Below are 17,437 nucleotides of genomic sequence, written 5' to 3'. Positions count from 1 at the left end.
GTGTTCTACTCTGCTAGCCAGCACCTCTCCTAAACAGGTGTTCTACTCCGCTAGCCAGGACCTCTCCTAAACAGGTGTTCTACTCTGCAACCCAGCACCTCTCCTTAACAGGTGTTCTACTCTGCCAGCACCTCTCCTAAACAGGTGTTCTACTCTGCTATCCAGCACCTCTCCTAAACAGGTGTTCTACTCCGCTAGCCAGCATCTCTCCTCAACAGGTGTTCTACTCCACTAGCCAGCACTCTCTCCTAAACAGGTGTTCTACTCTGCTAGCCAGCACCTCTCCTAAACAGGTGTTCTACTCCGCTATCCAGCACCTCTCCTAAACAGGTGTTCTACTCTGCTATCCAGCACCTCTCCTAAACAGGTGTTCTACTCCTCTAGCCAGCACCTCTCCTCAACAGGTGTTCTACTCCACTAGCCAGCACCTCTCCTAAACAGGTGTTCTACTCTGCTAGCCAGCACCTCTCCTGAACAGGTGTTCTACTCTTCTATCCAGCACCTCTCGTAAACAGGTGTTCTACTCTGCTAGCCAGCACCTCTCCTAAACAGGTGTTCTACTCTGCTAGCCAGCACCTTTCCTCAACAGGTGTTCTACTCCGCTAGCCAGCACCTCTCCTCAACAGGTGTTCTACTCTGCTAGCCAGCACCTCTCCTAAACAGGTGTTCTACTCCGCTAGCCAGCACCTCTCCTAAACAGGTGTTCTACTCAGCTAGGCAGCACCTCTCCTAAACAGGTGTTCTACTCTGCTCGCCAGCACCTCTCCTAAACAGGTGTTCTACTCCGCTAGCCAGGACCTCTCCTAAACAGGTGTTCTACTCTGCCACCCAGCACCTCTCCTTAACAGGTGTTCTACTCTGCCAGCACCTCTCCTAAACAGGTGTTCTACTCTGCTATCCAGCACCTCTCCTAAACAGGTGTTCTCCTCCGCTAGCCAGCACCTCTCCTCAACAGGTTTTCTACTCCACTAGCCAGCACCTCTCCTAAACAGGTGTTCTACTCAGCTAGCCAGCACCTCTCCTAAACAGGTGTTCTACTCCGCTATACAGCACCTCTCCTAAACAGGTGTTCTACTCTGCTATCCAGCACCTCTCCTTAACAGGTGTTCTACTCCGCCAGCACCTCTCCTAAACAGGTGTTCTACTCTGCTATCCAGCACCTCTCCTAAACAGGTGTTCTACTCCGCTAGCCAGCACCTCTCCTCAACAGGTGTTCTACTCCACTAGCCAGCACCTCTCCTAAACAGGTGTTCTACTCTGCTAGCCAGCACCTCTCCTAAACAGGTGTTATACTCCGCTATCCAGCACCTCTCCTAAACAGGTGTTCTACTCTGCTAGCTAGCACCTCACCTCAACAGGTGTTCTACTCTGCTAGCCAGCACCTCTCCTCAACAGGTGTTCTACTCTGCTAGCCAGCACCTCTCCTCAACAGGTGTTCTACTCTGCTAGCCAGCACCTCTCCTAAACAGGTGTTCTACTCCGCTAGCCAGCACCTCTCCTAAACAGGTGTTCTACTCTGCTAGCCAGGACCTCTCCTAAACAGGTGTTCTACTCCACTATCCAGCACCTATCCTCAACAGGTGTTCTACTCTGCTAGCCAGCACATCTCCTCAACAGGTGTTCTACTCCGCTAGCCAGCACCTCTCCTCAACAGTTGTTCTACTCTGCTAGCCAGCACCTCTCCTAAACAGGTGTTCTACTCTGCTATCCAGCACCTCTCCTCAACAGGTGTTCTACTCCACTATCCAGCACCTCTCCTCAATAGGTGTTCTACTCCACTATCCAACACCTCTCCTAAACAGGTGTTCTACTCCGCTAGCCAGCACCTCTCCTAAACAGGTGTTCTACTCTGCTAGCCAGCACCTCTCCTCAACAGGTGTTCTACTCCACTAGCCAGCACCTCTCCTCAACAGGTGTTCTACTCTGCTAGCCAGCACCTCTCTTCAACAGGTGTTCTAATCTGCTTGCCAGCACCTCTCCTCAACAGGTGTTCTACTCTGCTAGCCAGCACCTCTCCTAAACAGGTGTTCTACTCCGCTAGCCAGCACCTCTCCTAAACAGGTGTTCTACTCAGCTAGCCAGCACCTCTCCTAAACAGGTGTTCTACTCTGCTAGCCAGCACCTCTCCTAAACAGGTGTTCTACTCCGCTAGCCAGGACCTTTCCTAAACAGGTGTTCTACTCTGCCACCCAGCACCTCTCCTTAACAGGTGTTCTACTCTGCCAGCACCTCTCCTAAACAGGTGTTCTACTCTGCTATCCAGCACCTCTCCTAAACAGGTGTTCTACTCCGCTAGCCAGCACCTCTCCTCAACAGGTGTTCTACTCCACTAGCCAGCACCTCTCCTAAACAGGTGTTCTACTCTGCTAGCCAGCACCTCTCCTAAACAGGTGTTATACTCCGCTATCCAGCACCTCTCCTAAACAGGTGTTCTACTCTGCTATCCAGCACCTCTCCTAAACAGGTGTTCTACTCCACTAGCCAGCACCTCTCCTAAACAGGTGTTCTACTCCGCTAGCCAGCACCTCTCCTAAACAGGTGTTCTACTCCGCTAGCCAGCACCTCTCCTAAACAGGTGTTCTACTCTGCTAGCCAGGACCTCTCCTAAACAGGTGTTCTACTCCACTATCCAGCACCTATCCTCAACAGGTGTTCTACTCCGCTAGCCAGCACCTCTCCTCAACAGTTGTTCTACTCCGCTAGCCAGCACCTCTCCTAAACAGGTGTTCTACTCTGCTAGTCAGCACCTCTCCTAAACAGGTGTTCTACTCTGCTAGCCAGCACCTCTCCTCAACAGGTTTTCTACTCCGCTAGCCAGCACCTCTCCTCATCAGGTGTTCTACTTCGCTAGCCAGCACCTCTCCTCAACAGGTGTTCTACTCTGCTATCCAGCACCTCTCCTCAACAGGTGTTCTACTCCACTATCCAGCACCTCTCCTAAACAGGTGTTCTACTCCGCTAGCCAGCACCTCTCCTAAACAGGTGTTCTACTCTGCTAGCCAGCACCTCTCCTCAACAGGTGTTCTACTCCACTAGCCAGCACCTCTCCTCAACAGGTGTTCTACTCTGCTAGCCAGCACCTCTCTTCAACAGGTGTTCTAATCTGCTTGCCAGCACCTCTCCTCAACAGGTGTTCTACTCTGCTAGCCAGCACCTCTCCTAAACAGGTGTTCTACTCCGCTAGCCAGCACCTCTCCTAAACAGGTGTTCTACTCAGCTAGCCAGCACCTCTCCTAAACAGGTGTGCTACTCTGCTAGCCAGCACCTCTCCTAAACAGGTGTTCTACTCCGCTAGCCAGGACCTTTCCTAAACAGGTGTTCTACTCTGCCACCCAGCACCTCTCCTTAACAGGTGTTCTACTCTGCCAGCACCTCTCCTAAACAGGTGTTCTACTCTGCTATCCAGCACCTCTCCTAAACAGGTGTTCTACTCCGCTAGCCAGCACCTCTCCTCAACAGGTGTTCTACTCCACTAGCCAGCACCTCTCCTAAACAGGTGTTCTACTCTGCTAGCCAGCACCTCTCCTAAACAGGTGTTATACTCCGCTATCCAGCACCTCTCCTAAACAGGTGTTCTACTCTGCTATCCAGCACCTCTCCTAAACAGGTGTTCTACTCCACTAGCCAGCACCTCTCCTAAACAGGTGTTCTACTCCGCTAGCCAGCACCTCTCCTAAACAGGTGTTCTACTCCGCTAGCCAGCACCTCTCCTAAACAGGTGTTCTACTCTGCTAGCCAGGACCTCTCCTAAACAGGTGTTCTACTCCACTATCCAGCACCTATCCTCAACAGGTGTTCTACTCCGCTAGCCAGCACCTCTCCTCAACAGTTGTTCTACTCCGCTAGCCAGCACCTCTCCTAAACAGGTGTTCTACTCTGCTAGTCAGCACCTCTCCTAAACAGGTGTTCTACTCTGCTAGCCAGCACCTCTCCTCAACAGGTGTTCTACTCCACTATCCAGCACCTCTCCTAAACAGGTGTTCTACTCCACTATCCAACACCTCTCCTAAACAGGTGTTCTACTCCGCTAGCCAGCACCTCTCCTAAACAGGTGTTCTACTCTGCAAGCCAGCACCTCTCCTCAACAGGTGTTCTACTCCACTAGCCAGCACCTCTCCTCAACAGGTGTTCTACTCTGCTAGCCAGCACCTCTCTTCAACAGGTGTTCTACTCTGCTTGCCAGCACCTCTCCTCAACAGGTGTTCTACTCTGCTAGCCAGCACCTCTCCTAAACAGGTGTTCTACTCCGCTAGCCAGCACCTCTCCTAAACAGGTGTTCTACTCAGCTAGCCAGCACCTCTCCTAAAAAGGTGTTCTACTCTGCTAGCCAGCACCTCTCCTAAACAGGTGTTCTACTCCGCTAGCCAGGACCTCTCCTAAACAGGTGTTCTACTCTGCAACCCAGCACCTCTCCTTAACAGGTGTTCTACTCTGCCAGCACCTCTCCTAAACAGGTGTTCTACTCTGCTATCCAGCACCTCTCCTAAACAGGTGTTCTACTCCGCTATCCAGCACCTCTCCTAAACAGGTGTTCTACTCTGCTATCCAGCACCTCTCCTAAACAGGTGTTCTACTCCTCTAGCCAGCACCTCTCCTTAACAGGTGTTCTACTCTGCTATCCAGCACCTCTCCTAAACAGGTGTTCTACTCGGCTAGCCAGCACCTCTCCTCAACAGGTGTTCTACTCCACTAGCCAGCACCTCTCCTAAACAGGTGTTCTACTCTGCTAGCCAGCACCTCTCCTAAACAGGTGTTCTACGCCACTAGCCAGCACCTCTCCTAAACAGGTGTTCTACTCTGCTAGCCAGGACCTCTCCTAAACAGGTGTTCTACTCCACTATCCAGCACCTATCCTCAACAGGTGTTCTACTCCGCTAGCCAGCACCTCTCCTAAACAGGTGTTCTACTCTGCTAGTCAGCACCTCTCCTAAACAGGTGTTCTACTCTGCTAGCCAGCACCTCTCCTCAACAGGTGTTCTACTCCGCTAGCCAGCACCTCTCCTCATCAGGTGTTCTACTTCGCTAGCCAGCACCTCTCCTCAACAGGTGTTCTACTCCGCTATCCAGCACCTCTCCTCAACAGGTGTTCTACTCCACTATCCAGCACCTCTCCTCAACAGGTGTTCTACTCCACTATCCAGCACCTCTCCTCAATAGGTGTTCTACTCCACTATCCAACACATCTCCTAAACAGGTGTTCTACTCCGCTAGCCAGCACCTCTCCTAAACAGGTGTTCTACTCTGCTAGCCAGCACCTCTCCTCAACAGGTGTTCTACTCCACTAGCCAGCACCTCTCCTCAACAGGTGTTCTACTCTGCTAGCCAGCACCTCTCTTCAACAGGTGTTCTACTCTGCTTGCCAGCACCTCTCCTCAACAGGTGTTCTACTCTGCTAGCCAACACCTCTCCTAAACAGGTGTTCTACTCCGCTAGCCAGCACCTCTCCTAAACAGGTGTTCTACTCAGCTAGCCAGCACCTCTCCTAAACAGGTGTTCTACTCTGCTAGCCAGCACCTCTCCTAAACAGGTGTTCTACTCCGCTAGCCAGCACCTCTCCTAAACAGGTGTTCTACTCCGCTAGCCAGCACCTCTCCTAAACAGGTGTTCTACTCCACTATCCAACACCTCTCCTAAACAGGTGTTCTACTCCGCTAGCCAGCACCTCTCCTAAACAGGTGTTCTACTCTGCAAGCCAGCACCTCTCCTCAACAGGTGTTCTACTCCACTAGCCAGCACCTCTCCTCAACAGGTGTTCTACTCTGCTAGCCAGCACCTCTCTTCAACAGGTGTTCTACGTTCTACTCTGCTTGCCAGCACCTCTCCTCAACAGGTGTTCTACTCTGCTAGCCAGCACCTCTCCTAAACAGGTGTTCTACTCCGCTAGCCAGCACCTCTCCTAAACAGGTGTTCTACTCAGCTAGCCAGCACCTCTCCTAAAAAGGTGTTCTACTCTGCTAGCCAGCACCTCTCCTAAACAGGTGTTCTACTCCGCTAGCCAGGACCTCTCCTAAACAGGTGTTCTACTCTGCAACCCAGCACCTCTCCTTAACAGGTGTTCTACTCTGCCAGCACCTCTCCTAAACAGGTGTTCTACTCTGCTATCCAGCACCTCTCCTAAACAGGTGTTCTACTCCGCTATCCAGCACCTCTCCTAAACAGGTGTTCTACTCTGCTATCCAGCACCTCTCCTAAACAGGTGTTCTACTCCTCTAGCCAGCACCTCTCCTTAACAGGTGTTCTACTCTGCTATCCAGCACCTCTCCTAAACAGGTGTTCTACTCGGCTAGCCAGCACCTCTCCTCAACAGGTGTTCTACTCCACTAGCCAGCACCTCTCCTAAACAGGTGTTCTACTCTGCTAGCCAGCACCTCTCCTAAACAGGTGTTCTACGCCACTAGCCAGCACCTCTCCTAAACAGGTGTTCTACTCTGCTAGCCAGGACCTCTCCTAAACAGGTGTTCTACTCCACTATCCAGCACCTATCCTCAACAGGTGTTCTACTCCGCTAGCCAGCACCTCTCCTCAACAGTTGTTCTACTCTGCTAGCCAGCACCTCTCCTAAACAGGTGTTCTACTCTGCTAGTCAGCACCTCTCCTAAACAGGTGTTCTACTCTGCTAGCCAGCACCTCTCCTCAACAGGTGTTCTACTCCGCTAGCCAGCACCTCTCTTCAACAGGTGTTCTACGTTCTACTCTGCTTGCCAGCACCTCTCCTCAACAGGTGTTCTACTCTGCTAGCCAGCACCTCTCCTAAACAGGTGTTCTACTCCGCTAGCCAGCACCTCTCCTAAACAGGTGTTCTACTCAGCTAGCCAGCACCTCTCCTAAAAAGGTGTTCTACTCTGCTAGCCAGCACCTCTCCTAAACAGGTGTTCTACTCCGCTAGCCAGGACCTCTCCTAAACAGGTGTTCTACTCTGCAACCCAGCACCTCTCCTTAACAGGTGTTCTACTCTGCCAGCACCTCTCCTAAACAGGTGTTCTACTCTGCTATCCAGCACCTCTCCTAAACAGGTGTTCTACTCCGCTATCCAGCACCTCTCCTAAACAGGTGTTCTACTCTGCTATCCAGCACCTCTCCTAAACAGGTGTTCTACTCCTCTAGCCAGCACCTCTCCTTAACAGGTGTTCTACTCTGCTATCCAGCACCTCTCCTAAACAGGTGTTCTACTCGGCTAGCCAGCACCTCTCCTCAACAGGTGTTCTACTCCACTAGCCAGCACCTCTCCTAAACAGGTGTTCTACTCTGCTAGCCAGCACCTCTCCTAAACAGGTGTTCTACGCCACTAGCCAGCACCTCTCCTAAACAGGTGTTCTACTCTGCTAGCCAGGACCTCTCCTAAACAGGTGTTCTACTCCACTATCCAGCACCTATCCTCAACAGGTGTTCTACTCCGCTAGCCAGCACCTCTCCTCAACAGTTGTTCTACTCTGCTAGCCAGCACCTCTCCTAAACAGGTGTTCTACTCTGCTAGTCAGCACCTCTCCTAAACAGGTGTTCTACTCTGCTAGCCAGCACCTCTCCTCAACAGGTGTTCTACTCCGCTAGCCAGCACCTCTCCTCATCAGGTGTTCTACTTCGCTAGCCAGCACCTCTCCTCATCAGGTGTTCTACTTCGCTAGCCAGCACCTCTACTCCGCTATCCAGCACCTCTCCTCAACAGGTGTTCTACTCCACTATCCAGCACCTCTCCTCAACAGGTGTTCTACTCCACTATCCAGCACCTCTCCTCAATAGGTGTTCTACTCCACTATCCAACACATCTCCTAAACAGGTGTTCTACTCCGCTAGCCAGCACCTCTCCTAAACAGGTGTTCTACTCTGCTAGCCAGCACCTCTCCTCAACAGGTGTTCTACTCCACTAGCCAGCACCTCTCCTCAACAGGTGTTCTACTCTGCTAGCCAGCACCTCTCTTCAACAGGTGTTCTACTCTGCTTGCCAGCACCTCTCCTCAACAGGTGTTCTACTCTGCTAGCCAACACCTCTCCTAAACAGGTGTTCTACTCCGCTAGCCAGCACCTCTCCTAAACAGGTGTTCTACTCAGCTAGCCAGCACCTCTCCTAAACAGGTGTTCTACTCTGCTAGCCAGCACCTCTCCTAAACAGGTGTTCTACTCCGCTAGCCAGGACCTCTCCTAAACAGGTGTTCTACTCTGCCACCCAGCACCTCTCCTTAACAGGTGTTCTACTCCACTATCCAACACCTCTCCTAAACAGGTGTTCTACTCCGCTAGCCAGCACCTCTCCTAAACAGGTGTTCTACTCTGCAAGCCAGCACCTCTCCTCAACAGGTGTTCTACTCCACTAGCCAGCACCTCTCCTCAACAGGTGTTCTACTCTGCTAGCCAGCACCTCTCTTCAACAGGTGTTCTACGTTCTACTCTGCTTGCCAGCACCTCTCCTCAACAGGTGTTCTACTCTGCTAGCCAGCACCTCTCCTAAACAGGTGTTCTACTCCGCTAGCCAGCACCTCTCCTAAACAGGTGTTCTACTCAGCTAGCCAGCACCTCTCCTAAAAAGGTGTTCTACTCTGCTAGCCAGCACCTCTCCTAAACAGGTGTTCTACTCCGCTAGCCAGGACCTCTCCTAAACAGGTGTTCTACTCTGCAACCCAGCACCTCTCCTTAACAGGTGTTCTACTCTGCCAGCACCTCTCCTAAACAGGTGTTCTACTCTGCTATCCAGCACCTCTCCTAAACAGGTGTTCTACTCCGCTATCCAGCACCTCTCCTAAACAGGTGTTCTACTCTGCTATCCAGCACCTCTCCTAAACAGGTGTTCTACTCCTCTAGCCAGCACCTCTCCTTAACAGGTGTTCTACTCTGCTATCCAGCACCTCTCCTAAACAGGTGTTCTACTCGGCTAGCCAGCACCTCTCCTCAACAGGTGTTCTACTCCACTAGCCAGCACCTCTCCTAAACAGGTGTTCTACTCTGCTAGCCAGCACCTCTCCTAAACAGGTGTTCTACGCCACTAGCCAGCACCTCTCCTAAACAGGTGTTCTACTCTGCTAGCCAGGACCTCTCCTAAACAGGTGTTCTACTCCACTATCCAGCACCTATCCTCAACAGGTGTTCTACTCCGCTAGCCAGCACCTCTCCTCAACAGTTGTTCTACTCTGCTAGCCAGCACCTCTCCTAAACAGGTGTTCTACTCTGCTAGTCAGCACCTCTCCTAAACAGGTGTTCTACTCTGCTAGCCAGCACCTCTCCTCAACAGGTGTTCTACTCCGCTAGCCAGCACCTCTCCTCATCAGGTGTTCTACTTCGCTAGCCAGCACCTCTCCTCATCAGGTGTTCTACTTCGCTAGCCAGCACCTCTACTCCGCTATCCAGCACCTCTCCTCAACAGGTGTTCTACTCCACTATCCAGCACCTCTCCTCAACAGGTGTTCTACTCCACTATCCAGCACCTCTCCTCAATAGGTGTTCTACTCCACTATCCAACACATCTCCTAAACAGGTGTTCTACTCCGCTAGCCAGCACCTCTCCTAAACAGGTGTTCTACTCTGCTAGCCAGCACCTCTCCTCAACAGGTGTTCTACTCCACTAGCCAGCACCTCTCCTCAACAGCTGTTCTACTCTGCTAGCCAGCACCTCTCTTCAACAGGTGTTCTACTCTGCTTGCCAGCACCTCTCCTCAACAGGTGTTCTACTCTGCTAGCCAACACCTCTCCTAAACAGGTGTTCTACTCCGCTAGCCAGCACCTCTCCTAAACAGGTGTTCTACTCAGCTAGCCAGCACCTCTCCTAAACAGGTGTTCTACTCTGCTAGCCAGCACCTCTCCTAAACAGGTGTTCTACTCCGCTAGCCAGGACCTCTCCTAAACAGGTGTTCTACTCTGCCACCCAGCACCTCTCCTTAACAGGTGTTCTACTCCGCCAGCACCTCTCCTAAACAGGTGTTCTACTCTGCTATCCAGCACCTCTCCTAAACAGGTGTTCTACTCCGCTAGCCAGCACCTCTCCTCAACAGGTGTTCTACTCCACTAGCCAGCACTCTCTCCTAAACAGGTGTTCTACTCTGCTAGCCAGCACCTCTCCTAAACATGTGTTCTACTCCGCTATCCAGCACCTCTCCTAAACAGGTGTTCTACTCTGCTATCCAGCACCTCTCCTAAACAGGTGTTCTACTCCTCTAGCCAGCACCTCTCCTCAACAGGTGTTCTACTCCACTAGCCAGCACCTCTCCTAAACAGGTGTTCTACTCTGCTAGCCTGCACCTCTCCTAAACAGGTGTTCTACTCTTCTATCCAGCACCTCTCCTAAACAGGTGTTCTACTCTGCTAGCCAGCACCTCTCCTAAACAGGTGTTCTACTCTGCTAGCCAGCACCTCTCCTCAACAGGTGTTTTACTCCGCTAGCCAGCACCTCTCCTCAACAGGTGTTCTACTCTGCTAGCCAGCACCTCTCCTAAACAGGTGTTCTACTCCGCTAGCCAGCACCTCTCCTAAACAGGTGTTCTACTCAGCTAGCCAGCACCTCTCCTAAACAGGTGTTCTACTCTGCTCGCCAGCACCTCTCCTAACAGCTGTTCTACTCCGCTAGCCAGGACCTCTCCTAAACAGGTGTTCTACTCTGCCACCCAGCACCTCTCCTTAACAGGTGTTCTACTCCGCCAGCACCTCTCCTAAACAGGTGTTCTACTCTGCTATCCAGCACCTCTCCTAAACAGGTGTTCTACTCTGCTAGCCAGCACCTCTCCTAAACAGGTGTTCTACTCTGCTAGCCAGCACCTCTCCTCAACAGGTGTTCTACTCCACTAGCCAGCACCTCTCCTCAACAGGTGTTCTACTCCGCTATCCAGCACCTCTCCTAAACAGGTGTTTTACTCTGCTATCCAGCACCTCTCCTAAACAGGTGTTCTACTCCGCTAGCCAGCACCTCTCCTCAACAGGTGTTCTACTCCACTAGCCAGCACCTCTCCTAAACAGGTGTATTACTCTGCTAGCCAGCACCTCTCATAAACAGGTGTTCTACTCTGCTAGCCAGCACCTCTCCTAAACAGGTGTTCTACTCTGCTAGCCAGCACCTCTCATAAACAGGTGTTCTACTCTGCTAGCCAGCAACTCTCCTCAACAGGTGTTCTACTCCGTTAGCCAGCACCTCTCCTAAACAGATGTTCTACTCTGCTAGCCAGCACCTCTCCTAAACAGGTGATCTGCTGTGCTAGCCAGCACCTCTCCTAAACAGGTGTTCTACTCTGCTAGCCAGCACCTCTCCTAAACAGGTGTTCTCCTCTGCTAGCCAGCACCTCTCCTCAACAGGTGTTCTACTCTGCTAGCCAGCACCTCTCCTCAACAGGTGTTCTACTCTGCTAGCCAGCACCTCTCCTCAACAGGTGTTCTGCTGTGCTAGCCAGCACCTCTCCTAAACAGGTGTTCTACGCTTGCTAGCCAGCACCTCTCCTAAACAGGTGTTCTACTCTGCTAGCCAGCACCTCTCCTCAACAGGTGTTCTACTCCGTTAGCCAGCACCTCTCCTCAACAGGTGTCCTACTCCGCTAGCCAGCACCTCTCCTAAACAGGTGTTCTACTCTGTTAGCCAGCACCTCTCCTAAACAGATGTTCTACTCTGCTAGCCAGCACCTCTCCTAAACAGGTGTTCTGCTGTGCTAGCCAGCACCTCTCCTAAACAGGTGTTCTACTCTGCTAGCCAGCACCTCTCCTAAACAGGTGTTCTACTCTGCTAGCCAGCACCTCTCCTCAACAGGTGTTCTACTCTGCTAGCCAGCACCTCTCCTCAAGAGGTGTTCTACTCTGCTAGCCAGCACCTCTCCTCAACAGGTGTTCTGCTGTGCTAGCCAGCACCTCTCCTCAACAGGTGTTCTACGCTTGCTAGCCAGCACCTCTCCTAAACAGGTGTTCTACTCTGCTAGCCAGCACCTCTCCTCAACAGGTGTTCTACTCCGCTAGCCAGCACCTCTCCTCAACAGGTGTCCTACTCCGCTAGCCAGCACCTCTCCTAAACAGGTGTTCTACTCTGTTAGCCAGCACCTCTCCTAAACAGATGTTCTACTCTGCTAGCCAGCACCTCTCCTAAACAGGTGTTCTGCTGTGCTAGCCAGCACCTCTCCTAAACAGGTGTTCTACTCTGCTAGCCAGCACCTCTCCTAAACAGGTGTTCTACTCCGCTATCCAGCACCTCTCCTAAACAGGTGTTCTACTCTGCTATCCAGCACCTCTCCTAAACAGGTGTTCTACTCCGCTAGCCAGCACCTCTCCTCAACAGGTGTTCTACTCCACTAGCATGGACCTCTCCTAAACAGGTGTTCTACTCTGCCACCCAGCACCTCTCCTTAACAGGTGTTCTACTCCGCCAGCACCTCTCCTAAACAGGTGTTCTACTCTGCTATCCAGCACCTCTCCTAAACAGGTGTTCTACTCCGCTAGCCAGCACCTCTCCTCAACAGGTGTTCTACTCCACTAGCCAGCACCTCTCCTAAACAGGTGTTCTACTCTGCTAGCCAGCACCTCTCCTAAACAGGTGTTCTACTCTGCAACCCAGCACCTCTCCTTAACAGGTGTTCTACTCTGCCAGCACCTCTCCTAAACAGGTGTTCTACTCTGCTATCCAGCACCTCTCCTAAACAGGTGTTCTACTCCGCTAGCCAGCATCTCTCCTCAACAGGTGTTCTACTCCACTAGCCAGCACTCTCTCCTAAACAGGTGTTCTACTCTGCTAGCCAGCACCTCTCCTAAACAGGTGTTCTACTCCGCTATCCAGCACCTCTCCTAAACAGGTGTTCTACTCTGCTATCCAGCACCTCTCCTAAACAGGTGTTCTACTCCTCTAGCCAGCACCTCTCCTAAACAGGTGTTCTACTCTGCTAGCCAGCACCTCTCCTAAACAGGTGTTCTACTCTGCTAGCCAGCACCTCTCCTCAACAGGTGTTCTACTCCGCTAGCCAGCACCTCTCCTCAACAGGTGTTCTACTCTGCTAGCCAGCACCTCTCCTAAACAGGTGTTCTACTCCGCTAGCCAGCACCTCTCCTAAACAGGTGTTCTACTCAGCTAGCCAGCACCTCTCCTAAACAGGTGTTCTACTCTGCTCGCCAGCACCTCTCCTAAACAGGTGTTCTACTCCGCTAGCCAGGACCTCTCCTAAACAGGTGTTCTACTCTGCCACCCAGCAACTCTCCTTAACAGGTGTTCTACTCTGCCAGCACCTCTACTAAACAGGTGTTCTACTCTGCTATCCTGCACCTCTCCTAAACAGGTGTTCTCCTCCGCTAGCCAGCACCTCTCCTCAACAGGTGTTCTACTCCACTAGCCAGCACCTCCCCTAAACAGGTGTTCTACTCAGCTAGCCAGCACCTCTCCTAAACAGGTGTTCTACTCCGCTATACAGCACCTCTCCTAAACAGGTGTTCTACTCTGCTATCCAGCACCTCTCCTTAACAGGTGTTCTACTCCGCCAGCACCTCTCCTAAACAGGTGTTCTACTCTGCTATCCAGCACCTCTCCTAAACAGGTGTTCTACTCCGCTAGCCAGCACCTCTCCTAAACAGGTGTTCTACGCCACTAGCCAGCACCTCTCCTAAACAGGTGTTCTACTCTGCTAGCCAGGACCTCTCCTAAACAGGTGTTCTACGCCACTAGCCAGCACCTCTCCTAAACAGGTGTTCTACTCTGCTAGCCAGCACCTCTCCTAAACAGGTGTTCTACTCTGCTAGCCAGCACCTCTCCTAAACAGGTGTTCTACTCTGCTAGTCAGCACCTCTCCTAAACAGGTGTTCTACTCTGCTAGCCAGCACCTCTCCTCAACAGGTGTTCTACTCCGCTAGCCAGCACCTCTCCTCAACAGGTGTTCTACTCCGCTATCCAGCACCTCTCCTCAACAGGTGTTCTACTCCACTATCCAGCACCTCTCCTCAATAGGTGTTCTACTCCACTATCCAACACATCTCCTAAACAGGTGTTCTACTCCGCTAGCCAGCACCTCTCCTAAACAGGTGTTCTACTCTGCTAGCCAGCACCTCTCCTCAACAGGTGTTCTACTCCACTAGCCAGCACCTCTCCTCAACAGGTGTCCTACTCCGCTAGCCAGCACCTCTCCTAAACAGGTGTTCTACTCTGTTAGCCAGCACCTCTCCTAAACAGATGTTCTACTCTGCTAGCCAGCACCTCTCCTAAACAGGTGTTCTGCTGTGCTAGCCAGCACCTCTCCTAAACAGGTGTTCTACTCTGCTAGCCAGCACCTCTCCTAAACAGGTGTTCTACTCCGCTATCCAGCACCTCTCCTAAACAGGTGTTCTACTCTGCTATCCAGCACCTCTCCTAAACAGGTGTTCTACTCCGCTAGCCAGCACCTCTCCTCAACAGGTGTTCTACTCCACTAGCATGGACCTCTCCTAAACAGGTGTTCTACTCTGCCACCCAGCACCTCTCCTTAACAGGTGTTCTACTCCGCCAGCACCTCTCCTAAACAGGTGTTCTACTCTGCTATCCAGCACCTCTCCTAAACAGGTGTTCTACTCCGCTAGCCAGCACCTCTCCTCAACAGGTGTTCTACTCCACTAGCCAGCACCTCTCCTAAACAGGTGTTCTACTCTGCTAGCCAGCACCTCTCCTAAACAGGTGTTCTACTCTGCAACCCAGCACCTCTCCTTAACAGGTGTTCTACTCTGCCAGCACCTCTCCTAAACAGGTGTTCTACTCTGCTATCCAGCACCTCTCCTAAACAGGTGTTCTACTCCGCTAGCCAGCATCTCTCCTCAACAGGTGTTCTACTCCACTAGCCAGCACTCTCTCCTAAACAGGTGTTCTACTCTGCTAGCCAGCACCTCTCCTAAACAGGTGTTCTACTCCGCTATCCAGCACCTCTCCTAAACAGGTGTTCTACTCTGCTATCCAGCACCTCTCCTAAACAGGTGTTCTACTCCTCTAGCCAGCACCTCTCCTAAACAGGTGTTCTACTCTGCTAGCCAGCACCTCTCCTAAACAGGTGTTCTACTCTGCTAGCCAGCACCTCTCCTCAACAGGTGTTCTACTCCGCTAGCCAGCACCTCTCCTCAACAGGTGTTCTACTCTGCTAGCCAGCACCTCTCCTAAACAGGTGTTCTACTCCGCTAGCCAGCACCTCTCCTAAACAGGTGTTCTACTCAGCTAGCCAGCACCTCTCCTAAACAGGTGTTCTACTCTGCTCGCCAGCACCTCTCCTAAACAGGTGTTCTACTCCGCTAGCCAGGACCTCTCCTAAACAGGTGTTCTACTCTGCCACCCAGCAACTCTCCTTAACAGGTGTTCTACTCTGCCAGCACCTCTACTAAACAGGTGTTCTACTCTGCTATCCTGCACCTCTCCTAAACAGGTGTTCTCCTCCGCTAGCCAGCACCTCTCCTCAACAGGTGTTCTACTCCACTAGCCAGCACCTCCCCTAAACAGGTGTTCTACTCAGCTAGCCAGCACCTCTCCTAAACAGGTGTTCTACTCCGCTATACAGCACCTCTCCTAAACAGGTGTTCTACTCTGCTATCCAGCACCTCTCCTTAACAGGTGTTCTACTCCGCCAGCACCTCTCCTAAACAGGTGTTCTACTCTGCTATCCAGCACCTCTCCTAAACAGGTGTTCTACTCCGCTAGCCAGCACCTCTCCTAAACAGGTGTTCTACTCCACTAGCCAGCACCTCTCCTAAACAGGTGTTCTACTCTGCTAGCCAGCACCTCTCCTAAACAGGTGTTCTACGCCACTAGCCAGCACCTCTCCTAAACAGGTGTTCTACTCTGCTAGCCAGGACCTCTCCTAAACAGGTGTTCTACTCCACTATCCAGCACCTATCCTCAACAGGTGTTCTACTCCGCTAGCCAGCACCTCTCCTCAACAGTTGTTCTACTCTGCTAGCCAGCACCTCTCCTAAACAGGTGTTCTACTCTGCTAGTCAGCACCTCTCCTAAACAGGTGTTCTACTCTGCTAGCCAGCACCTCTCCTCAACAGGTGTTCTACTCCGCTAGCCAGCACCTCTCCTCATCAGGTGTTCTACTTCGCTAGCCAGCACCTCTCCTCAACAGGTGTTCTACTCCGCTATCCAGCACCTCTCCTCAACAGGTGTTCTACTCCACTATCCAGCACCTCTCCTCAATAGGTGTTCTACTCCACTATCCAACACATCTCCTAAACAGGTGTTCTACTCCGCTAGCCAGCACCTCTCCTAAACAGGTGTTCTACTCTGCTAGCCAGCACCTCTCCTCAACAGGTGTTCTACTCCACTAGCCAGCACCTCTCCTCAACAGGTGTTCTACTCTGCTAGCCAGCACCTCTCTTCAACAGGTGTTCTACTCTGCTTGCCAGCACCTCTCCTCAACAGGTGTTCTACTCTGCTAGCCAGCACCTCTCCTAAACAGGTGTTCTACTCCGCTAGCCAGCACCTCTCCTAAACAGGTGTTCTACTCCGCTAGCCAGCACCTCTCCTAAACAGGTGTTCTACTCAGCTAGCCAGCACCTCTCCTAAACAGGTGTTCTACTCTGCTCGCCAGCACCTCTCCTAAACAGGTGTTCTACTCCGCTAGCCAGGACCTCTCCTAAACAGGTGTTCTACTCTGCCACCCAGCAACTCTCCTTAACAGTTGTTCTACTCTGCCAGCACCTCTACTAAACAGGTGTTCTACTCTGCTATCCTGCACCTCTCCTAAACAGGTGTTCTCCTCCGCTAGCCAGCACCTCTCCTCAACAGGTGTTCTACTCCACTAGCCAGCACCTCCCCTAAACAGGTGTTCTACTCAGCTAGCCAGCACCTCTCCTAAACAGGTGTTCTACTCCGCTATACAGCACCTCTCCTAAACAGGTGTTCTACTCTGCTATCCAGCACCTCTCCTTAACAGGTGTTCTACTCCGCCAGCACCTCTCCTAAACAGGTGTTCTACTCTGCTATCCAGCACCTCTCCTAAACAGGTGTTCTACTCCGCTAGCCAGCACCTCTCCTCAACAGGTGTTCTACTCCACTAGCCAGCACCTCTCCTAAACAGGTGTTCTACTCTGCTAGCCAGCACCTCTCCTAAACAGGTGTTCTACGCCACTAGCCAGCACCTCTCCTAAACAGGTGTTCTACTCTGCTAGCCAGGACCTCTCCTAAACAGGTGTTCTACTCCACTATCCAGCACCTATCCTCAACAGGTGTTCTACTCCGCTAGCCAGCACCTCTCCTCAACAGTTGTTCTACTCTGCTAGCCAGCACCTCTCCTAAACAGGTGTTCTACTCTGCTAGGCAGCACCTCTCCTAAACAGGTGTTCTACTCTGCTAGCCAGCACCTCTCCTCAACAGGTGTTCTACTCCGCTAGCCAGCACCTCTCCTCATCAGGTGTTCTACTTCGCTAGCCAGCACCTCTCCTCAACAGGTGTTCTACTCCGCTATCCAGCACCTCTCCTCAACAGGTGTTCTACTCCACTATCCAGCACCTCTCCTCAATAGGTGTTCTACTCCACTATCCAACACAT

The sequence above is a fragment of the Salmo salar genome, chromosome ssa15 (assembly GCF_905237065.1).
Source record: "Salmo salar chromosome ssa15, Ssal_v3.1, whole genome shotgun sequence".
NCBI lineage: Eukaryota > Metazoa > Chordata > Actinopteri > Salmoniformes > Salmonidae > Salmo > Salmo salar.
The sequence above is the reverse complement of the archived record's forward strand: the minus strand, read 5'-3'. Positions refer to the sequence as shown.